Raw genomic sequence first — 25,559 nt, forward strand, 5'->3', positions numbered from 1 at the left:
AAACTCGTAAGTCCAAGGGTAGACTCCAAACCATATAAGGTATAGACTTGAGGGTCAAACCATAAATCTCACAATTACTGTCTAACATCTTTCTCTTTTTAACGGTTTCTCTTTTAATGCTTGTAGTATCATGTACCTGTTTGCCCAACTTAGACAAAACTCCTGATTCTGTCCCGCCCTACATCCATTTGGACTAGACAATTATTAAGTTTCCAGTTCAACCAATCAAACCGGTTGATTCATTTCAAGTTTAAATCGCTTATCTCTATATAGTTTTTTTTTTTTTGTTGGTAAGCTCATTACTTTTCGTTGATCATCAATGAAGCAATCTCAAGAGATGTTTACAGCCTATGCACAACTAAAATTACAAGGAAATGTAATCATAAACTAATAACAAAAGCAAACACAACCTATACATAAAAAATAGTAACTGGCAGATCCAAAGCAAAGCAAAAATCTCTGTTGTTTTGAGTCCCCGCAATATTCTCCCAACCAGCAGCGAATAAGCGAAGAGGAAATGAATTGCAGAGTAAGTTTGGGAGAAGAAGAGGAGAAAGTGGATAAGAAAAGAAACGGGATGAGAAGGAAAAGGGACTTTGCGCAAGAGATTAGGGACACTCTGTGATATGTTTTGCTCATAAACCGATCCATTTTTTTCATTTTCAAAAATTTCCCCGTTTTGTGCAGAACCGCCATATTGCTGTTTTATCTTTTCCAAATTATGATTGATTAATAAATTATGGAAAAATGGTCAATCACTTCTATAAAATATTTTGTTAGTGTCGATTTAATCCCTAACTTTTATTTATGGCCAATTTGACACTTCAATTTATTTTGTAGTTTCAAATCACTACTTAAAATCGATTTGGCTCCTAATTTATTAACTAAATAGGGGTATTAAGAGAATGTCACTCACAAGACTATAATACAAGTAAATTGTAAAAGAGATCACCAGATAACTCTTTCAAATTGTGTAAAAAATCACTAGATAAAACTTTTTAAAAGTTTACTCTTGTGATTTTTACATGATTTACTTGATTCATTATTATCCCATGAGTGATATTCCAAAAATACCCATGTTTAGCTGGTTAATTAGGAGCCAAATCGATTTTAGGTGGTGGCGCTGTCACGAAGATCCTTAATTGAACTGCAAAATAATTTTACATATCAAATTGGTTAGGAATAAAAGTTAAGGACTAAATCGGTGCTAATAAAAATTTTTAGGGACAAAATTGACCATTTTCCCACAAAAATTATTTCAAAGTTTCATGTTTTGCTCTCCAACATCCATTAATTGAACTAAACAATTTACTTTATAGCATAGACATTGTGGCTTTACAGTATTAGTTTAGGGTTATTATCACTTTACCCTTTAACGTTTGGTGTCACTATCGATTTCCTTCTTAACATTATTTTTTAGTCATTTTACCCTCAAAATTAACGGTCAAATTTAATGGAGTTTATTAATCTAACTGATAAGACATGTTTTAAAATTATTATCACTTTACCCACATTATTAAACTGCAACTTTATTATTATTCACCCACCAGAGTTATTTGTTAGACAATTTATCCCACCATTAAACCATCTTAAGAAGTTAAAATGCTTTAGAAGATAGTACCTCTTTTTTATATAGTAAAAACCATAAAAAATTTAGAATGACTCTTTTCCTTTTTAGTATAAAAAAAAAGTCAAAACATTAATCTCTTTTTTCTTGGCAATCTTATTAATATTGAAAAAAAAATAGGGGAGGGGGAGAGAGAGAGCCCAATTCCTTTTTCTTAATACAAATAAGAAAGAATTCAATATTTTTATTATTTTAAAATTACTTTATTTAACTGTTTATTACCCAATTCCAATCCTAATCCCGTGGATATTAAAGTAATATGATAATATTAGATTCTTTCTTACTTTCTTTCTTTACAAAATCCAATTTTATATATTCTTATTCTTCCTTTCCTATCTCCTTTTCTTTTCCTGGTAGTAACAAGTGTGAAAAAATAAATTTAAGAAAATACTTTTATTTTAATGTTTTTGAAATCTTAGAGTGAAAAAAAGGAAGAATAAATATTCCAAAATTTTTATTTTTAATTATATATGAAAAAGGTAAATATATTTAAAAAAATTTTGACATGCTTTTTAAATTAACGAGAGGGTAAAATATCTAGAAAATAATGTTAGATAGTAAAGTGATTATATTACTATAATTTTAAGGGATAAAGTGATAAGAATAATGTAGTAATGCTGTTAAAAAGGGTATTTTTGTCCAAAATTTATTAGCATGTAGAGTTGAATTACTTATGGGGTGAAGCGACTAAAAGATAATATTAGACGATAATCTAACCGGAGTGATATAGTTTAAGAGGATAAAGTGATAATAACCTCTTTTTTTTATAACATTACAAGTATTTTTATTTTTATTTCTTAAAAACTAAAAAAATTGTGGAGCTTATGCCCGCGCCTTAGGATTTACACCCTGTCTAGGCGGAGAAAATACACCCCATATAATGGTTTTGCATTTTAAAACACTGCTCTCGATCAAATTTGGATCAATGATTTTAAACACTTTAATTGTCTGGTGTCTATATATGGTGTGGTTTTCAGTTTATGCATGGATGATGTACTGCTGGCGTGCATACATCTCCCCAACGGATGTACTAGTATGTTAAAGGTGCACTTGTACCTACAAAAATGGTCTAGAAATGATATATGCGTTAAAATAATGGTCTAGAATTGGAATAACATATTTTTCTATCTTCCATAAAAGCTGGAAATAAGATGTTTTATGTGAGCAACGATCTTGATCAAAGTTACTTCAACTTTCATGATCCTATGTGCATTATTAAAAAAAAAATGTTTTAAGTTATAGAGTTGCCATCTCAACTCACAAATATTACATCCACTCTATATCTTTCTCAACTTCATTCCTAGTCATGCGAGTAGAATTAATTTGTAATCCTTGAAACTCCTTATCTTATAGCTACACTATGGTTATTTCCACGAGTGAAAGTCTGAAACTGAACACGTTGACTTTGAAGAAACCTATTTAAATGACAAGGAGAATTTTCATAACGCGATTAAATATCACATAGGCAGCTTTAAGAAGTAATATAACAATCTTTCTAAAATGGCATCGTATATCATTTATCATCCACCGCAATGACATTAGATGCATTTCTAAGAACTTTCTTGAATAGTTAAACTAATTTAGGTTGAGACTCGATGTCTATGAGAGTTGAATCGATAAGTTCGTAGAGTGAATAGAAAAAAACTCTAAAACATAAAATGTGGTCATAAATGGCAAGTATATTATTCCGGGTTTTTATTCTTTTGGTTTGTATAGTTCTTTCAAGATCTATGTATCTTTTCGTGTAATTGTTAATCGTCTTCTTTTACATCAGCTCACTTAGAGTTACATCAAATCCTGAAAGAAATACAAAAAATATAAGTTATTACTTGACTGGAATTAGTAGATTCAAGCCGAAAGTTTTTTTTTTTTCTTTTTAACTCTCCCTCCCCTTTCTATAACCCTTTTCGCTCACAATTATCAGTCTCAAAATTCGAATTCTGAACATGATAGTAGGGGAGATCTTAGTCACTTACCAACCCGGCCTAGTTGTATGAAGCCAAAGGTTTGAATGATGATAAAACAATAACATAAAAAAACAGGCTTTGCTATAGTAGTTAGGTGATGTTGGTGTATATTTTCACACTGACCTCATCACGGACGTGTAAAAACATGTTCCATGCTGGTGGGCCAAGATTTTGGTGATTAGGTCCGACATTACCACAAATTAATTTATGGGATGCATTACCACATTTTTAGGCCTATAAATACAAGGAGTCTGGATCTCAACTATACCAAGTTTTCGACAGTAACCAGTTACAAATATCGATTTTCATCCTTATTAATTAGCTAGCTAGCTCTTTAAGGGAAAAATGGCCGCAGCCAAATCTGCTTTTGGCACTGGAAAGGTGAATAGTGATTGTATGCCTGGCTAGACATAGATTTCTTTTTTTTTTTTTCCTTCAAGTTTGTGTGTGGTTTTGAGAAGCAACTCATAAACAACTTGTACAGAAACGTTTGGAAGAGTATAAGGAATTGCAAATTACAGTAACATTAACATTCTTGAATTTTCTTAAGCAATATTTTATGTTTTCTAGTTGTCTACATGCATTAATTGGTCTCTTGAATTGTCTGAATAAGCTTCTTCTGAGTGATACAGTTTCTTATTAATTGGTCGGATTTAGTTTTCTGGTTGTTTGTTTATTTGAAAGGATTCTAATTGATTTTGGGAACTCAATTGTTTGGTGTTTACAGAACGACATCAGTTCACTAGAACCGGTGAAGCCGGCTGACCCTCATGTGATCCAGATCGGACAATTTGTAGTGGAACAATGTCACCACGGCCAGCTGCTTTTCGTCGCCGTGGTTGGAGGATTCACGTGGAGCGGTGATGGAGGTTATTACTACGCACTTATCATTGAAAATCAGGATAGCGACGGTGCCACATATCTCCATAAAGCACTTGTTCTTGAGACCCCAAGTGAAACCAAACTCATCTGGCACATGAAATAATCAAGCACTGCTGTTGATCAACTGAGGATCAACGACTTTAAGTACTCTAATTATATAGTGTCTTTGGTGTGGTTTTCAGTTTCTGCATGGATGATGTACTGCTGGCATGCATACATCTCCCTGCTGTTGTACTAGTATGTAAGGTGCTGTTCTACCAACAAAAATGCACCGTCAAATAAAAAATCCGCTGTGTGTTTGAGTTTGTGTCATTGTACTAGTATGTCAAAGGTGCACTTATACGAACAAAAATGCACCATGAAATGAATAAAAACAGCCTTCTGTGTTTTTCTCGATTGCTTGGAAGCAGGTTCCAATCACTGAGTTTTGTATGTCAATTAGGTGCTATATTCATGACTAGTTATAAAATCTTATTAGTTAAGCATTACTTAAAATGAATCCAAATCTGGAAAGGAAATGAAAGATGAGTTGATATATTGAGAGAGACATGTAACTCAAAAGTTAGAGTTCAAAGATGAGAGTTTCTGCTTTCTACAACCATTCATTTGGACATCTCTAAACAACGTGTATCATACCGTGTCAAATAAGTTTAAAATGCATAGATATGAGCAAAGAATCATCTGCTCTTTAAAATGTGACAACAAAATTAATAGATCTACATGCTGTTGGATTTTAATACTTATCCCCATATTTTGTTTAACATTCAATGAATTAGAGATTGTGAAATTCAACAGAAAATCATTCAAGAAATTATGGCAGTTATGAATATAATGAACTTAAATGAGTTTAATTATACTCATGGCACTAGCCCAAGTGACATATGCACAAGTCCAAGAGAGTTTTGGGGGCTCACACCCTAGTCTGAGAGGAGTTTTGGTTTGGCATCAAACCAAAAGAGTAAGCCATGTGCCTTTGGGCCCTTAAGTATTTAGTACTATTTAGACACTTTTGTGTTTTCAGTTTTAGGTGCCTTTTGAACCTAAAAATTATTTTTTAGGGTTTTATACTCTCTTTTTGTTATAGTAAATCTGCTACCCCTTCGTTCGTAGATGTAGGTCAATTGGACCGAAACACGTAAATTCCTGTGTTTCTCTGTTTAATTTATTTGTTTTATTATTGTCATTATCGAGTTGGTAAGAACTCTATTATTCTCGTTGGTCAATTTCCTGGACCAGACCTAACAGTTTTAGTGAGTTTTTTCCTTTATTATTTCTATTAATGGTGGAATGTAAAATGATCCATAGTGCTATTGCAATTATTAAAAAAAAAAATCAATGCTTTTACTAAAATGACAGGTGTTATAGCTATATACTAATTTGAAGAGCTGTAGCTTTGTAGTCTTGGTACAACTGTACGTTTTGTTTAAATACGGGGATTGAAGATTGAGTATATGAATATTTAATTTATTGGCCAAGCTAATTAATATTTAATTTGAGGATTGACCTAATCACCAATGTGTAAAAACGTGTTCCACATTGGTCTTTGTCAAATTTTCACACGTATTAAAATAATTATAAGATGGCGCAAAATTCAAGTTCATCATAGTAGCAGATCCGACCATGACACTGGATAACACCATATGCACCGTATGATTTAATACTTAGATTTCTGAATTACTTCTATAAGATTACCTGATCTTCCATGTATTTATGACTATACTAAACTGCAACCATGACCATGTCACAATAGTCTTGCCTCTTCCGTAACTTTTTGAGTATCAATAAAAGTGATATTTGCATGAAATATTGGATTAAAAACAGAATAGCTATTATGCGATTAGAATTTTTACATTTTTTAGAAAATATATCTAGTAAAGCGGAGATAATTATGCCTAAATTTTGCATGTTTGATGAAATTTCTTCTTTTAATTGATTTTATATAGTTAAGTGATTAATATGGTCAATAACTGTGATACTCTTCTCATGATTATTCTTTTGAGGGAATAATTTTTATCTTTCCTTTGGTATCTTTTCTTTACAAAAAGGGGAAAAAGTAGAAAAAAAAAAGAAAAAAGAAAAAAAAGAGAAGAGAATAAGAGTTGTTCTACTCAAATGGCTCTTGTACTTAGTAACCAAAAGTCTTCATCTACAAATGTCAACTTTCGTAGAAAATAGTATTTGAATTAAAAGTATGCAAAGCAACTTCAGAATGTGAAATGTTGAGTAACTGGCGATTTTTATCTAAAATTGTCGATTTTCGCGTCAAAAGTCACTTTCACAACTTGAGTAAACATTTAGATATATTGTAAATCCCTCTTTGAACTTAGAAAAGAAGATGATCATAGACTTAGGAAGTTTTTTTTTATTGACCATAGGAGTAACTTGCTTTTGAAATTGAAAAAAGATGAGGAATTGATTTGAACTAGTTACAATTATGGCATAATTGGCTCTCCTTTACTTGATATTATGATTACTTGAGCTTAATTGAATGATCGCATAATAGTTATTTACCTTGTTTTGAGGAGGTGAATTTGAAGTATTCACATATGTTTACTTTCAAAGTTTTGGATCATTGTTGGTTTATAATTCTTAATTGATTAAGGACAAGCAATGGTTCAAGTATATGGGATTTTGATAAGTTTGTATTTTGAGTGATTTAAATATGTTTTATTATTTAGTTTTGATGTGTTTTATTCACTTTTATGGCGAATGAACTAGGTTTCTAGTGAATTATGCATTTTGTGGTCAAAGTGTGATAATTGCATATTTATGGATTAAAGTGATAAAAACTTTATGTTTTTGTAGGTTTCAATGATTCAATTATCAAATGGAATGAATGGAGGAGATAGTTAGATGAGTGTTGATGATTTGAAATGATATAAAGAGAATATGAAGTGCAAAATGTTTAAAAGATGGATTGCAGTCAAGTGTAGAAGAAAAGGAGTTTGATAGCTTCGATACATGTTGGTATTTCGGCTATATCTTGAACAACAAGTATTGGTTGAGGTGATTCTTAAGCCATTTTAAAGCTAACACATAGTTCTACATTTCTTATGAGACATCAAAATTTAGTTCATGCATTGTCCTAGTCAAAATGTCAAAATACAGTTGGCCATTTTGTTGTCAAAAGCTAAAACAGAGTTTTGATCAGTTAAGGGTATTTTGGACATTCCTCAGTCTACATAGCTCCAAATTAGATGATTCTTAAAGCATTGGAAATTTAGCTCAAAAGGCTACAACTTTCATGTTTTACAAAAGAGTTAGTTCAGCCTCCACCATCAAAAAAATATCAATTGAAATTGATGCAAAAACAAAACAAAGTTGAAGACTGGCCAAATTTGAGAAAACCTACAAAAGACACAAAACGTGGGGTAATACGTGATCTCATGCCCGCGTTTTCAGAGGTCACGTATTCTTATATTGCAACTACAACTTGCTCATCAACTTGTTCTGCATTCACATAGCTTTTCCATCTATTCTCCATAGGGGTGTGCAACGAATTTGAAATCAGTAAATCGAAAGTTTGAATTCGGAATTTTTTGAAATTTTGGCATCTGAATTACTGACCGAATTTGATTTTGAATTCACTAATTTCGATTTCAAATTTGATTCCGAATTCAATTTGAAATTTGTTAATTTCCGATTTGACCGAATTCCGAAGCTTTTTTTTCTTTTTTTCCTTTTTTTAAACAATTTCTCAAAATTTACTCTTTTTGCTCTTTTTGGTAAAACTTCTCATCGAATTCAGACAGAATTAGGTTATGCTCTTTTTGTCCTTTTTTGAAGTTTTGTTTTGTTAGATGTATTGTTATTATGTTATATAATATAAATTTTATATTACATACATTATAAAAAAAATATTATATTATACATATATAAATATTATAAAACAAATTTGAAATCGAATACCGATTTCGATTCTTGATTTTGAATTGTGAATTTGAAATCGAAAACTTTGATTTCAAAATTTTCATTATCTTATGGAATTCCAACTGATTTCGCATAATTTGAAATAGGAAAAACCGATTTCCATTCCAAATTCCAAATTACCGATTTTGAAAATTTCGAATTAAATTCGAATCCGGTCGATAAATCAGTATTTTTCGATTTTGTACACTCCTAATTATCCAACTCAGAATTTCGGCTGCAGCTGTAAAGAACAGTGTAGAGACTTCAAGAAAAAACTTTTGGTGATTTTAAGAGATAAAGCCCTGTTTGGCATATGAGTTTTTTGCTAAATTTATCTGCTACAAGTTTTTTAAGAACTTTAGCTACAGTAATCTCAAAAAACTTCTTAAAGTTTTTAAACTATACACTTCAAAATGTTCAAAAATTTACACACTTAAAATTTTTTTAAAAAAACTTCTACAGTAAGTTACAGTAAAGTTTTAGACAAACACCCAAAAACTCACTTGCCAAACGGGACTCACTTGCCAAACGGGACCAAAATTACCAACTAAAAACAACTCACTTGGAGCTTTAATTCCTCTATAAATAAGGACTTTCTTGAGCTTGTTTCCTAACTTTGGAAAGCTAGAAACACTACTAAAATATAGTCTTCACTAGTTTTTTTTAGTTCATTAGTATGGTATAGTTAGTATAATTATCCATCTTGTACTTGTAGCTAGATTTGTATGAAGAATTGAGGAGTAAAGATGAAGAGTTGGAACTCATGTGGCAAGGATGACTTGTTTCCTATCACTTTCTCTTTTGCATTTGATTTTATGTTTAGTTATAATACAAGTTTGGATTTTATTAGGTTTTGACAGGTTGTCAACCTGTGCAATGATAAAACCTGCTCAAGCTGAAAGTAATTTCTGTAGGTAGCGGTAAGCAGGGTCGAATCCACAGGGACTGGGAGTAATTGTTCCTTTCCAAATTCACAGTGACAAAGGGGGTGTTTTATATCAGGAGTGACAATTTAAACAATTCAACTAAAACAAAATGATAAAAGTAAAATAGCCAACTAGAAAGTGAATAACAAATTACTAAAATCTAACAAGTGGTAATTAAGGATCTAGCCAAGAAATAACTTCAGCAATGGTTCACCTAATTGATCATCGAAGCAAAGGCAATCCTAATTATTTACCAATAAATAGGTTATAACTACCAAACAAGCGATGGCAGTCAACCCCTCCTTACTGTGTCGGTGATCAAGGTACGCCCGTTAATCACTGCTCTAATTGAGAAATAATCCTAGGTACGCCCGTAGAATTTAATTCCCCAATTGCCTTACGTATTAGAGGAGCCCTATTCTAACCAAATAACACACTACCAGGGTTATTTTAGATTAGCCCGCGTATCCCCCTGACACGAATCTAATGGTGCCAGTTGTCACTATTTTGAGGTAATTAAACAATTACGGATTTAATACCCCAATTGACAATAGATTATCAAATCAACTAATTATCCGGATCCAAGACAATCAATTAATTAAATAACCATAAGCATAACAATCAGGGAATACATGAATACCAATAAATAAAAGGGAAAGATTAAATTAAATCTATCTCACAATTTTCAGGTGCCCCAAAGCATCCGTCGTTTCTTGACTAGAACGAGGGGATTAGCTCATATTGGATGAACTAAGCCCGTGGGAAATTTCAGCGAAAGTCACGGACATTGTGTGTATTTCAAGAGCCGCAATTCGTCAAGCACTTAGAAGGCGAATGTAAGGCACGGGTAACAACTGAAGCTTTCTAATTGTTCCTAGCATTCGTAAAGCAAATTCACTCCAGAAGTACAATGAGGAAAAGTCAAAGAAAGTGGGCCTTAATTCCTTGCTCCTGACATGCGTGGAGACAAGCCAATGCAAGACTACAATAAACTAACAAGGAAAAGTCAAGAATTGGAGCTAAGCTCCCCTGCCATGCGCAGGAGTCCCAAAAGCAAAAAGTAAAAACTTCAAAGAAAAGTCAACAATTCTCCTTAAGCTACAGACCGAAAAACTTCCCCCTCAGCTTCCCCTTTTTCCCTCTTTTAATTGCGGCAGGACCTCCACAGGAAGCGCAGCCCCTCCGTCTGTCATTCCCTTCCGAAAATTACCAAAATGGGCATGACCTCTTCTCTTCCAAAAGTGCCCCTGGGACAAGCTCAATCATCTGAATTCTTTTTCTGCCAATTCGGTACCTGTTATCATATTTATATTCTACTCCCTGAAATAAACGTCAAATACTAAAAGTGAGTAGAATCCAGCAAATCAGTCCGCATCAAGTCAGGTAATAGGAGGAATTAATAATAAAATAAATGAATAAATTGCAACCTATCAATTCCCCCCACACCTAAACCATGCTTGTCCCCAAGCATAAGAATAGTAAACGAACACCAAAATTCGATGATGGCCATTGCCCAATCTCTTATATTGCCAAGATATTCAAGAGAAAAACATATATCGAGCATTGGTGATTAAAATCCAAGAAGCATCCCCCCGATTAGCCCCTAAACTGCAAATTCCTTCAATTTCCAGGTTAACTACTCTAAGAAAAGGGAATGGCGCACAACATTTATCAGCTAACGGTCCAGATATTCACACAAGTCTCCATATTAAGTCCATAAACCGGCAAGCCTTCCCATTATTCATTCTCTCTTTTTCCGTTTTTTCCTTTTTTTCCTTTTTTTTTTCTTTTTTTTTTTCCCGTTAAAGAACAGTAATAATTAACACAAAAAGACTTAGTCGTTAGCCGTCGGGGCCTTTTGACGCGAACTCCAACATTTTTAGATGAAAGAGCCCGGTTACTCAGCTCCTACCGCTATACGACCACGCACTCATATAAAGTACCACCTTTTGACGCGAGAATCGACACTTTCAGGTGCTGATCCCCGGTTACTCAGTAGTGACTCATAGCGGAGTACAGCCCAGCTTATTCACAGCCAAACAATGCGCAAACGCAAAATAACAGCACTAGCAATCAAACATAGGCGCAGCTCGCCTCATTATTGCCAAACATGGAGAACTGGAGTCAATATTGGACCAGTTCACATTAAAAGCCATAGTCATTCCCTATGCCTAGAAAAATTAACACAGAAATCAAAAGAGCCAAGCAATCCGATATTCACCAGGGAGATATTCTAGATCCAACCACATTAACCCGATACATTTTGTATTTTAAAAAAACTTGGCAAAAGTAGACTTGGAGTCAATAAGTCCACATCTCAATTTTTAGCATTCACATGAAGGGTAAGCACCAAGAAAAAAAAAACGAAAACAAGCAACTAGAAGTAATACTAAGAAGTACTACTAAAAAGTAAAAACTAATTTTTGCTTTTTTTTTTTTTTTAGTTTACTAAAAACGGAATAAAAACGGAAAACACTAGAATAACTTCAGATCCCCCCCCCACACCTATAGGACACATTGTCCTCAATGTGTCAAATAAAAAGTAAAAGTGAGGGCGAAATCAACTGAACTTCCCTGAAACTGGATCAAAGTGGGGGCTGAGGTGTGATCGGGGGTGGAAAACCCGAGTGCCGCATGAACGCCTCCAAATTCTGTGCTAAGGCAGCCACATTGTTGTCAATGTTGACCATCCAGGCCTCCAAATTCGCAACCTGCGTCTGTAGCTGGCGCCAGTCTCCAGCCTGCGGCGACGGAGGGGGGTGAGCGGAAGTCGAGGGGCTGGGATCGCCGCCAACTGAGGCTGGCTGGGCAGAAGGTCGTCGAGGTGGGGCGTGGGATGGTCCCGGGGGAACCAGACGGTAGCAGCCCTCAACGAGCTCCAGAATACCCATCCTCTCCAAGCGTTCAGCGTTCAGAGGTTCCATGTCGCAGGCCAAGTGGAGGTTATGATCCTGTAGGTTCAGAACATCTAATTGGACCGCCAAGTGCGTGATATACGACCCAAGGATCAAGGGTCTGTTCTTCTTCGCCATTACGGACTTGAACTGTGCCGCCAACCAGCACCCCAAATTGACCTTGAAACCATTCTTCATGCACCAAAGAAAGAAGAGCTCCGGACGAGAGACGATACCGGAGCTGTTTTTTCTGCCTGAGTAGCTGTATGCTAATAGCCTCTGAACATATCGAGCGCTTGGGTCCTCAAGATAGGAGCTCCTAGACCGAGAGGGGTCATAACGCTTCTTGTCGGCAGACATATCCTCCCACACCGCATGGTAAGCGGAAAGAAAAGGCTCCACATAATCGCCGGCACTCTCGGCATATTCTCGAGTCTCAGAGTACTCCCGAGTGATGAACCCAAAAGCCAGATTGAACTGGGTAATAGAAAAATCAAATTCGTGACCCATGAGGCGGAAATGGATGACATTGGGAGTCTCAAACGTAAACCGAGCAGGTAAATTGAACTCAAAAGTGGAGTAAAACTCCCTAGTCAACTCGACAAAGGCGGGCCGGGAGATAGTGAGATAAGGGCGCCAACCAATGGCGGTGTACATTCGCTCGACCTCCTCCTGGATGCCCAGAAAAGCCATAGTCCTGTAATCCGCGCACTTGGACGGAATGATACGCCGCTCACATGCTTGAGCGTAGCGCCGCTTATCGGCGGCTCTAGTGAACTTCAAATGCCCTCCCAAGTGGGTGGCGGAAGCCACGTGGGCACCTCTACCCCTACCTAACCGGGTTCGGACACCGGGAGCAGTAGGTTGATTTATAGGTGTATTGGTTGGAGTAGAGGCTTGGGGTTGAGATTGCGAGGTTCTAGGGGTCCTAGACCTGGAAGCTGATTTGGGTTTCACCATGCCTCCCAACAGTCAGCTCAAAGCCACAGAAAATCCAATAGGTATCGAAACCCAGCAATAACAAAGCAAAAACCTCCCAGTAGTGACCCAATCAATATCAAACAAAAGAGTCCCAGCAAGTAACAATGCCCAATACCCCCCAGAAATCACTAAGTAACCCGAGATATTCAGGCCCCGCCCAACTAACAACTCAACAAGTAATTAAACCGAATATTACCAATCTCAATGAATAATTCACGCGGCCAGCCTTTCTTATTCAACAAATGATTTCAGAAATAATTGAACGAAAAATCTCAAGATAAACCTCAGCAAATCTCCCAGCAATTCAAGCAATTCAGCTCACCCAAAATCCCAACAAATGGCTCCAGTTGGCCAATGAAATGAACAATTTATATTCAGCAATAGTAGGGCAGCAAGGGGACAGTAACAACGCACTAACACAGCTACTCAGACAGTCAAACCAATGCAGTATTGTAACTCACCCAGATTCCCTCCAAATGGCTCCAGTCAGGCCAATTAAACGCACAATTTACCACACCCCAAGAGAAATAGCAGATTCAAGCAAAAAGGGACCAACTAGTACCACTGGCGGAAATCACCCAAATATGCACAAGCTACTACCAAAGATCACCGACTAACACTGAGAAATTGGGGAGGCAAGTGTCAAATACCTCCACTGGGACTACCCCAGGCGGCAGACATAGAAGCGGCGTTGAAGCTGGTGGTGGATGGCTGCGTACGTGGGCAGAGCGTGGCTGCTGGACCGACGCTACTGCACGCGCCTTGGGCCTATGGCTGCACGCGGCGGCGCTGGCTTGGGCTGGCACCGGGGCGAGGTGACGATGGCGAGAGGCGCGCAGAGCAGCGGCGGCGGACAGGGGGCAAAACAGAGGAGAAGAAAGAAGAAGAAAGAAAGAAAGAAAAGAAAGAAGAAAGAAGGGAAAAGAAAAAAGAAAGAAAAAGAATGGCTATGGTTATAAGGGGGAATTTTTTTTTCTTTTTTTTTTTTTTGGCAAGGAAACGCGACTCGAATGAAAACGCGAGTGGAAGGCGCGTTTTCATTCCTGCAAGTTTTGTGAATAAAACGCGACTTCAGGAAACGCGAGTTGCAGGCGCGTTTTTCTGAACCTTGATCCAACACCCACTGAAATCGTGGGCTTCCTGCACCACATCACGTGGGCGTGTCAAGAGGGAATGTCACCTGCAAATCAGCAGAAACGGAAACCAGAACCCAAAATCAGTCGAATTCCCATAAAACAAATCTAAACTATAACACGAAATCAACCAAACAATTAAAAGGAACAATTGGGTTGCCTCCCAATGAGCGCCTTTCTTTAATGTCTTTGGCTAGACATGGTAAACTGTCACTGATTAGGACACGGTGGCTCGTCCAGCCTTATTGTCTCCCCCTCTTTATCTGAAAATCCTTCATAATATAATTTGAGACGGTGTCCATTCACCACAAATTTGTTGTCTGTCTTAGTACTTCGGATCTCAACTGCACCATATGGAAAAACGTGAGTAACAATGAAAGGTCCAATCCAACGGGAACGTAGCTTACCTGGGAATAGCTTAAGCCTTGATTGGTATAGGAGGACCTTCTGACCAACTTCAAATGTTTTTCTTGAAATTTGTTGGTCATGAAATGCCCGGCTTTTCTCCTTATAAATCAAGGCGTTTTCGTATGCTTCGTTCCGGATCTCCTCCAATTCTTGCAAATCCAGCTTCCGTTGAACACCGGCCTCTTCCAGATTCATATTACATTGCTTTATCGCCCAAAAAGCCTTGTGCTCAAACTCCACTGGAAGGTGACACGGCTTCCCAAATACCAACCTGTACGGTGACATCCCTATAGGAGTCTTGTACGCCGTCCGATAGGCCCAGAGTGCGTCCTCCAACCTTTGGCTCCAGTCTTTCCTATCAGGGCGCACCATTTTCTCTAAAATGGACTTAATCTCCCGATTCGACACCTCCGCTTGACCATTGGTCTGAGGGTGGTATGACGTTGAGACCCTGTGGAGTACACCATACTTGCGAAACAACGCAGCTATGGTTTTGTTGCAAAAGTGCGTTCCCCTATCACTGACAATAGCTCTAGGCATTCCAAATCGCACAAAAATATTAGACCTGATAAAATCTGCAACTACCTTAGAGTCATTAGTTCGAGTGGCCTTAGCCTCCACCCATTTAGACACATAATCAACTGCCAGCAAAATATATAAAAAACCAAACGAAGTAGAAAAAGGCCCCATAAAATCTATACCCCAGACATCAAAAATTTCAACAAAAATCAACGGGACCTGGGGCATTTGATCCCTGCGGGCTATATTACCTACCCTTTGACAGCGATCACAGGACTTACAAAACACATAGGCATCTTTAAACAATGAAGGCCAATAAAATCCACTTTCTAAAACCTTATGAGCAGTTCTCTTAGGTCCACAGTGACCTCCACAGGCAAAAGTATGACAAAAAGCTAAAATCGATTGAAATTCCATCTCACTTACACATCTCCGCATCACTTGATCTGCACACCTCTTCCATAGGTACGGGTCGTCCCAGATAAAATACTTGGCGTCACTCTTCAATTTATCCTTCTTCGATTTTGGCCAACCTGCAGGAAAATCACCCGTTACTAGATAATTGACCAAATCAGCATACCAAGGCAATTGAGAATTTAAGGAAAATAAATGCTCTTCAGGGAATGCATCCTTCAATGGCTCCTTATCCTCCCCAATTGGTATGCGACTTAAATGGTCTGCTACTAGATTTTCTGAGCCTTTCTTGTCCCTTATCTCCAGGTCAAATTCCTGTAGTAGCAATATCCACCTGATGAGTCTCGGCTTTGCCTCTTTCTTGGTCATTAGGTACCTTAATGCTGCATGGTCAGAAAATACAATTACTTTAGCGCCTAACAAGTATGACCTAAATTTTTCCAAAGCAAAAATAACCGCAAGAAGCTCCTTCTCAGTGGTGGAGTAATTCAACTGGGCTCCGTTCAATGCTCGGGATGCGTAATAGATGACATGAGCCGCCTTTCCTACTCTTTGCCCCAACACAGCCCCTACGGCATGATCACTGGCATCGCACATAATCTCAAATGGTAGACTCCAGTCAGGGGGCTGGATGATGGGCGGTGAAGTCAACAATTCTTTTAACTTGTTGAAGGCTCCCTCACACTTATCATCGAATTCGAAGGTCACATCCTTTTGTAGAAGTTGGAACAGCGGGGCCCCAAATTTTGAAAAATCCTTGATGAACCTTCGATAGAAACCTGCATGTCCAAGAAAAGAGCGTACCTCCCGCACACTCGCGGGGTAAGGTAATGCAGAAAGAATGTCTATTTTAGCCTTGTCAACTTCTATGCCCTTAGACGATACAATATGACCCAGGACTATCCCGTGCTCAACCATAAAATGACATTTTTCCCAATTAAGCACAAGATTAGTCTCTATACACCTTATCAGGATCAATTTCAGGTTATCTAAACATGTATCAAAGCTATCACCATACACACTGAAATCATCCATGAAAACTTCAATAATTTTCTCAACATACTCAGAAAAGATGCTTACCATACATCTTTGGAAAGTCGCAGGTGCATTGCATAACCCAAATGGCATTCGTCTGTAGGCAAAGGTCCCGAACGGGCACGTGAAGGTTGTCTTCTCTTGATCCTCCGGAGCAATTGCTATCTGAAAGTATCCTGAAAATCCATCCAAAAAGCAATAATAAGCTCTACCAGCTAAACGTTCAACCATTTGGTCAATGAAAGGGAGAGGGAAATGGTCCTTTTTAGTGACGGCGTTCAGCCTACGGTAGTCTATACACTGCCTCCATCCCGTGGGTTTGCGCACTGGCACGAGCTCACCCGTTTGGTTGGCTTCTACCGTTACTCCTGCCTTCTTCGGGACTACCTGGACCGGACTCACCCAAGGGCTATCAGATATTGCAAAAATAATTCCCACATCTAACAATTTCAAAATTTCCTTCTTCACCACCTCCATCATGAGGGGGTTAAGCCTCCTTTGAGCCTGTCGTACAGGTTTGGCATCCTCATCCAGTCTAATCCGGTGCATACAGATGGCCGGACTGATCCCTTTAATGTCTGCGATTGTCCAACCTATCGCCTCTTTATGCTCTCTAAGGACCCGGGTCAATTTCTCCTCCTGGGTTTTTGACAGTGCCGATGAGATAATCACCGGGAGTGTCTCATTATCACCCAGATATGCATATTTCAGGTGCTCTGGTAGAGGTTTCAACTCCAATACAGGTGCCTGCACCACAGATGGCAATACCCTTTGGTGAGGCTCAGGAGTAAAAATAGGTAAGACTTCATACCTTTTCGTGGTGGTCTGCAATGAGTGTAATGCACCTATTGTGCATTTTAGATCCTCGCTCCACTCCACCTCAGGAGTTGTCTCCAACTCGAGGTGCTTGGTCAAAACTACCTCCAACTCATCCCTGCCAACAGTTTCAAATACCTCCTGCACCGCAGGGTCAATAGCACTCACAGAGAAAACTGAGCTAAAATTGGAGTTTGAGGGATATTTCATAGTATCAAAGATATTAAAGTGCACAGTTTCCCCATCAAATTCCATGGATAAGGTACCCTTATTAACATCAATTTTTGTTTGTGCTGTGCTCATAAAGGGTCTACCTAACAACAAAGGTGAGGGATCGGGGGAGTGTTCATCATCCATATCAAGTACATAAAAATCAGCTGGAAACACCAAATCATTAACTTTCACCAACACATCTTCAACCAACCCATCAGGATATGCATTAGTGCGGTCAGCTAATTGAATGATTATTCCAGTTTCTTTTAATGAACCTAACTTAAGAGAAGCATATATAGATTTAGGCATGACATTAATTGATGCTCCCAAGTCCAACATGGCCCTTCTAATCACAGTGTTCCCTATCCTACAGGGGATAGTAAACATACCTGGATCCCCACACTTGGGTGGAAGCTTTCTCTGCAAAACCGCTGACACATTCTCCCCAACTATAACCCGTTCATCTCCTCTCAACCGCCTTCGGTTGACACACAAGTCCCTCAGGAATTTGGCATATTTTGGTACTTGTTTGATTGCGTCTAAGAGGGGGATATTTATCTCAACCTTGCGAAAAACCTCCAAAATCTCCTTCTCCTTATCCTGTTTCTTTGATTTTTCCAACCTGCTAGGAAAAGGAGGCGGGTTAGTTTTAACTGTAATTATTGGGTCAGGAAGTACCTTTGGATCTGCACCATTGCTGTCCTCCCTTTCGAGCTCATTTTCGATCTTCTCCTCATCCTTGTCCTTGGGAATCACAGGTTCAGGCCCCTGAATTTCTTTCCCACTCCTTAGGATCATTGCGCTCACGTTCTTCGGATTCAACTCCGGTTGAGATGGCAGCTTCCCTTGGTTCTGGGACTCCAAACGGTTCATTCTGGTGGCCAATTGACCTATCTGATTCCTTATGTCCTGCATCTCGGAGTCCGTCTTCTGCTGATTTTGCATAATAGCTGCCTCCGTCCTTTGCTGATTCTGCGCCATGGTTGTCATCATTTGTTTCAGCATCTCATCTGTAGATGAACCAGATTGAGGGGGCGGAGGTGGTCGGGGTTGGTATTGCTGCTGGTACCCTGGTGGCTTATTCGGCACAAAGTTAGACTGCTTGTTCGGCGTGAAGTTGGATTGCCTATTCCCACCATAACTGAGGTTGGGATGATCTCTCCACCCGGGGTTGTAGGTGCTTGAGTAAGGGTCGTACTGCTTCCTTGGCGCGGGCGCGTGGTCAGCCATGTTCACCTGTTCCGCAGTTTCTTCCTGAATCATTGGGCACATGTCTGCAGAGTGACCTATACCAGTGCAAATCCCGCATACCCTAGCTTGTGATGCATTTCTCACAGCCTGTTGCCTAACGAACGCAGTCAACTCATTTAGCTGCTGCTGCACAGAGGGTGTCTCTATCTCATTCACCCTACGTATTGGGACATCCTCTCTTGTACTGAATTGCTGTGAATTCTCTGTCATCCCCTCTATTAACTCCCGTGCTTCCAGAGGGGTTTTGTTCACCAGTGCCCCTCCACTTGCAGCATCAATGATGCTCCTGTCTCTAAAAATGAGCCCCTCATAGAAATATTGTATGATCAACTGCTCACTTATTTGGTGATGGGGGCACCTGCGCAACAAGCTCTTATACCGTTCCCAATACTCGTAAAGTGACTCCCCGGGATGCTGCTTGATCCCACAAATTTCTTTCCTTAGACTCGCAGCCCTGGACGCAGGAAAATATTTATCCAGAAATTTTTTCTTCAATTGGCCCCACGTGGTGATGCTACCTGGTGACAGGTAGTACAACCAGTCCTTCGCAGAATCTTTCAAGGAGAAGGGGAATGCCCTCATTTTTATCTGCTCTTCTGTGATTCCCGGGGGTTTCATACTGTTGCAAACGACATCAAACTCCTGCAGATGCTTATACGGCTCTTCACCTGGTAAACCATGAAAAGAGGGTAAAAGCTGAATCAGACCAGATTTTAGTTCAAATGGAATGTTGTCATTTAAAGCGGGGAAAGTAATGCACAAAGGCTGCTGAGTTAAATCAGGAGCAGCCAACTCCCTTAATGTTTGTGCATTAGCCATGGTGAACTCCTCCTGGTCAGAGTCACTCGAAGTGTTACCAAACGAATCTGTTGGTTCAACTTCTGACTCGGGTCTTTGAGATGTAGCACTAGAGTGCTCTTCTCTGAGCTGTCTGGTTTCCTTTCTCGTTCTACGCGCGGTCTTCTCTACCTCAGGGTCAAAAACCAAATCACCTGTGCGACAAGATCGAGGCATACACTAGAAGAAAACCAGAAAATTAGGACAAAATTGAATTTAAAAAAAGAAACAAATAATAACGCCAGTCCCCGGCAACGGCGCCAAAAATTGACAGGTTGTCAACCTGTGCAATGATAAAACCTGCTCAAGTTGAAAGTAATTTCTGTAGGTAGCGGTAAGCAGGGTCGAATCCACAGGGACTGGGAGTAATTGTTCATTTCCAAATTCACAGTGACAAAGGGGGTGTTTTATATCAGGAGTGACAATTTAAACAATTCAACTAAAACAAAATGATAAAAGTAAAATAGCCAACTAGAAAGTGAATAACAAATTACTAAAATCTAACAAGTGGTAATTAAGGATCTAGCCAAGAAATAACTTCAGCAATGGTTCACCTAATTGATCATCGAAGCAAAGGCAATCCTAATTATTTACCAATAAATAGGTTATAACTACCAAACAAGCGATGGCAGTCAACCCCTCCTTACTGTGTCGGTGATCAAGGTACGCCCGTTAATCACTGCTCTAATTGAGAAATAATCCTAGGTACGCCCGTAGAATTTAATTCCCCAATTGCCTTACGTATTAGAGGAGCCCTATTCTAACCAAATAACACACTACCAGAGTTATTTTAGATTAGCCCGCGTATCCCCCTGACACGAATCTAATGGTGCCAGTTGTCACTATTTTGAGGTAATTAAACAATTACGGATTTAATACCCCAATTGACAATAGATTATCAAATCAACTAATTATCCGGATCCAAGACAATCAATTAATTAAATAACCATAAGCATAACAATCAGGGAATACATGAATACCAATAAATAAAAGGGAAAGATTAAATTAAATCTATCTCACAATTTTCAGGTGCCCCAAAGCATCCGTCGTTTCTTGACTAGAACGAGGGGATTAGCTCATATTGGATGAACTAAGCCCGTGGGAAATTTCAGCGAAAGTCACGGACATTGTGTGTATTTCAAGAGCCGCAATTCGTCAAGCACTTAGAAGGCGAATGTAAGGCACGGGTAACAACTGAAGCTTTCTAATTGTTCCTAGCATTCGTAAAGCAAATTCACTCCAGAAGTACAATGAGGAAAAGTCAAAGAAAGTGGGCCTTAATTCCTTGCTCCTGACATGCGTGGAGACAAGCCAATGCAAGACTACAATAAACTAACAAGGAAAAGTCAAGAATTGGAGCTAAGCTCCCCTGCCATGCGCAGGAGTCCCAAAAGCAAAAAGTAAAAACTTCAAAGAAAAGTCAACAATTCTCCTTAAGCTACAGACCGAAAAACTTCCCCCTCAGCTCCCCCTTTTTCCCTCTTTTAATTGCGGCAGGACCTCCACAGGAAGCGCAGCCCCTCCGTCTGTCATTCCCTTCCGAAAATTACCAAAATGGGCATGACCTCTTCTCTTCCAAAAGTGCCCCTGGGACAAGCTCAATCATCTGAATTCTTTTTCTGCCAATTCGGTACCTGTTATCATATTTATATTCTACTCCCTGAAATAAACGTCAAATACTAAAAGTGAGTAGAATCCAGCAAATCAGTCCGCATCAAGTCAGGTAATAGGAGGAATTAATAATAAAATAAATAAATAAATTGCAACCTATCAGGTTTTACTAAAGTTTATACCTAAAGTTATGGATAAACTTTCTATATCTCGTTAGTGATATTTACTTGGTTATTTGGTGATAGTATTTTGAACAAATTATTTATCACTTTTGCTTATCTAATCATGATTAACCGGCCATTAATTGTGATAATCTTAAGGTGTTAAGTTTGTAATGAGAATTGAGATTTGACAGTAGTTCAGAAAAGTGCTAAACTTAGAAAGTACACTCACGAGAGTAGAGGTGCACTTTTGTGGTTTTAGTAATTTGTTTCATATAATTTCATAGAAAGAATGAGTTTGTAGTTAATTTTATAACCACGACAGGAAATATGATTTAGTTATAAGTATAATAGATTCACTACGAGAGTAGGTTTCACATACATGAAAAAATTACACCATAACTAGCCAAGATAATAACATTCAATTAATCAGTGATTTCACTTGCAAGAGTAGTGATGAATTCCATACCTCTGTTGACTTTCTATTATTATTTGTATTACTTTTATTTCATATTCATAATGTAGATATAATTTTTTACATTTGTGATAGTCGAAATAATAAAGGAATTCGAAAATCACAGGTAATTGACAATGTTCCTCTGGGATCCACACCTAATATTCTTGTACTCAATAAACTATATGCATACTCACAGAAAATGAGATGTTTAGGTTTTATTAAAATTTGATACGTGGTAGAATCTCGTCAGCATCATGTATCATTAGTCATCCACTGCAATGACATTAGATGCATTTCTAAGGACTTTCTTGAATAGTTAAACTAATTTAGGTTGAGAGTTGAATCGGTTAGTTCATACAGTGAATAGGAAAAACTCTAAAACACAAAATGCAGTTATAGTTGCGGGTATATTTGTCTGATCTTTTATTTTTGCGTTGGTTCGAATAGTTCTTTCAAGAGTCTATGTATCTATTCGTGTAATTGTCAATGTCTTCTTTTACATCAACTCATTAAGAAATACATCAAATCTTGAAAGAAATACCAAAAATATAACTTATTACTCAACTAAAATTATCAGATTTAAGCCTAAGGTTTTTTTTTAACCCTCCATCTCCTCTCCACATCTCTTCCCATCCCCAACTATCAGTCTTGTGATTCAAACTTTGAGCCTTACAGAGGAGGAAGCTCTTAGTCATTGGACCAGGCCAGGGGCATGAAGCCTAAAGTTCAAGTGATGACAAAACGGTAACATAAAATTATAGGCCTAGCAACAGTAATTAGTATATTTCCACACTGACCTCATCATGGACGTGTAAAAACGTGTTCCATGCTGGTGGACCCTGATTTTAGTGATTAGGTCGAACAAGACAAACTAATTTATGGGGTAATTACCTCATTTTTAGGCCTATAAATACAAGGAGTCTGGTTTGTTATTTCAATGTGCTAAACTCAGCTACCAAGTTTTCTGGAGTCACAACCAGTTACAAATATCTATTTTCATTCTTATTAATTAGCTAGCTAGATCTTTAAGGAGAAAATGGCAGCAGCCAAATCCGCTATTGGCACTGGACAGGTGAATAGTGATTTTATCCCTAGCTAGATTTCTTCCTTTTTCAAGTTTATGTGTGGTTTTGGCAATCAACTCATAAACAACTAGTATAGGAACGTTTGGAAAAGTACAAGGAGTTGCAAGTTAAAGCAATTTCCAACATTCTTGAATTGTCTTGAGCAATATTTTATATTTCCAGCTGTCTACATGCATCTGTGGGTAGGCGGTCCCTTGCATTGTTTCGTTAGGCTTCTTCTGAGTGATATAGTTTCTTATTAATTGGTTGGATTTAGTTTTCTGGTCGTTTGGTTGTTTGAAGGATTCTAATTGTTTGCGTTTTCTTACTGGAAAAAATGTTTTGAATTTACAGACCGACATCAGTTCACTAGAACCAGTGAAGCCGGCTGACCCTCACGTGATCCAGATCGGACAATTTGTAGTGGAACAAGCTCACCACGGCAAGCTGCTTTTCGTCGCCGTGGTTGGCGGATTCACGTGGAGCGTTATTGGAGGCAATTACTACGCACTTATCATTGAAAATCAGGATTATGAGGGCGCCACATATCTGCACAAAGCACTTGTTTTTGAGACCCCAGATGGAGTCTTGACACTCATCTGGCACAAGAAATAATCAAACACTGCCGTTGATCAACTGACTATCAACGTCTTGAAGTACTTTAATTATCTATCACTGTCTTTGGTGTTGTTTTCAGTTTATGCATGGATGATGTACTGCTGGCATGCATACATCTCCCCATTGTTGTACTAGCATGTAAGGTGCACTTGTACCCGCAAGAATGCTTTTGAGTTTGTATCTTTGTACGAACACAAATGCAACATTTAATAAATAAAAACAGCCGTCTGTGTTTGAATTTGTGTCTCTGTTTTACTGAGTTTTGTATGTCAACATTTAATATTTTGTTTGAAATTCAATGAATTAGAGATCGTGAAATTCAACACAAAATCATTCAAGCAATCAAGAAGAAAATAACATCTTATGGTTAATATTAAGGAAAAAAATTAGATTTTCCTCCCCTTTCAGTTTTAAAACTATGTTTATTTTTCCTTTTAGCCCAACACTCTCTCCTGATTTCACTGTAGCTAAATGCTTTAGGCACTTGACATATTGTAGGATACACACGTATATATACGTACATGCATACACACAATATATATATATATATAACACACACTCGCTAGTAACAAAGTAGGTGCTTTCCATGTGAATATGATACTTTTCGATTTTCCTTTTCTTCTCAAAAATTTTTTAAAAAAAAATCAATGAAATTGAGATAAAAATAATGTGATATTAAACATTTATATCTTTTTTATATTTTTTCAAACTTGATTTATCCCAACCAACACAGATGCACAAGTAACAAAGTATGCTTTATCCCAAGTGCCCTTTTGTTTTGTATCAGTATCAATGTTTTCGTCTGTTGGTTGAATTTGGATGACTTGAATGTTGTTCTTTTTTATGCCATTTGAGTTAAAATTTTTATCTTCTTGAATAATTTATTGTTCCCCTTTATGTCATTCTATGTATTTTTTGTTAGTTTTAATGAGTTTTTTCCTTTATTATTTCTATTAATAGTGGAATATAAAATGATCCATAGTGCTATTGCAATTATAAAAAAAAATTAATGCATTTAAGGTAATGACTGGTGTTATAGCTGTACACCAATTTGAATAGATGTAGCTTTGTAGTGTAGGTAGAACTATACGTCTTGTTGAAAAATGAGGACTGAAGATTGAGGAAATGAGGGTTAATTCCACTTTGTCCCCCCAAACTTTGGACGATTACCCACTTAAGTTCCTAAACTTCAAAATGGGACACTTAGGTCCCTAAATTTATAAATACCTCCCACTTAAGGAAAATTGTTAACAAATCATGAATGCCGTTGGTGGTCGAAGTGTCCCATTTTATGAGGGTTTAGGGATTAAAGTGTCCCATTTTATAAGTTCAGGGACTTAAGTGGGAGGTATTTATAAGTTTAGGGACTTAAGTGTCCCATTTTGAAGTTTAGGGACTTAAGTGGATAATCGTCCAAAGTTTGGGGGGACAAAGTGGAATTAACCCAGGAAATGAAGCCAGCAAATTAATATTTAATTTGAGGATTGACCTACTCACCGATGTGTAAAAACGTGTTCCACATCGGTCCTTGTCAAATTTTCACAGGTATTAAACTAATTATAAGACGGCACAAAATTCAAGTCCATCATAGTAGCAGCTCCGACCATGACACTGGATAACACCAATTGACCTGTATGATTTAATACTTAGATTTCTGAATTACTTCTATATGATTACCTGATCTTCCATGTATTTGTGACTATTCTAAACTGCAACCATGACCATGTCACAAAAGTCTTGCCTCTTCTGTAACTTTTTGAGTATCAATAAAAGTGATATTTGCATAAAATATTGGTCTAAAAACGGAATACACATTTTTACTTCGTTTAAGAGCAT

At 37.8% G+C, this 25,559-nt stretch overlaps 2 long non-coding RNA genes across 2 annotated transcripts; both read left to right on the top strand.

Annotated features, from left to right (window-relative positions):
- Window positions 1-3,870: 3,870 nt before the first annotated feature.
- On the top strand, window positions 3,871-4,882 carry LOC140038640 (uncharacterized). The gene is made up of 2 exons (XR_011842215.1): window positions 3,871-3,975; window positions 4,322-4,882. It is a non-coding gene; the product is annotated as an uncharacterized lncRNA (long non-coding RNA).
- Window positions 4,883-22,988: 18,106 nt separating this feature from the next.
- LOC113737767 (uncharacterized) lies at window positions 22,989-23,963 on the top strand. Its single transcript, XR_003459963.2, has 2 exons — window positions 22,989-23,113; window positions 23,460-23,963. It is a non-coding gene; the product is annotated as an uncharacterized lncRNA (long non-coding RNA).
- The last annotated feature ends 1,596 nt before the right edge of the window (window positions 23,964-25,559 follow it).

This window comes from Coffea arabica, chromosome 3e (genome assembly GCF_036785885.1).
Source record: "Coffea arabica cultivar ET-39 chromosome 3e, Coffea Arabica ET-39 HiFi, whole genome shotgun sequence".
NCBI lineage: Eukaryota > Viridiplantae > Streptophyta > Magnoliopsida > Gentianales > Rubiaceae > Coffea > Coffea arabica.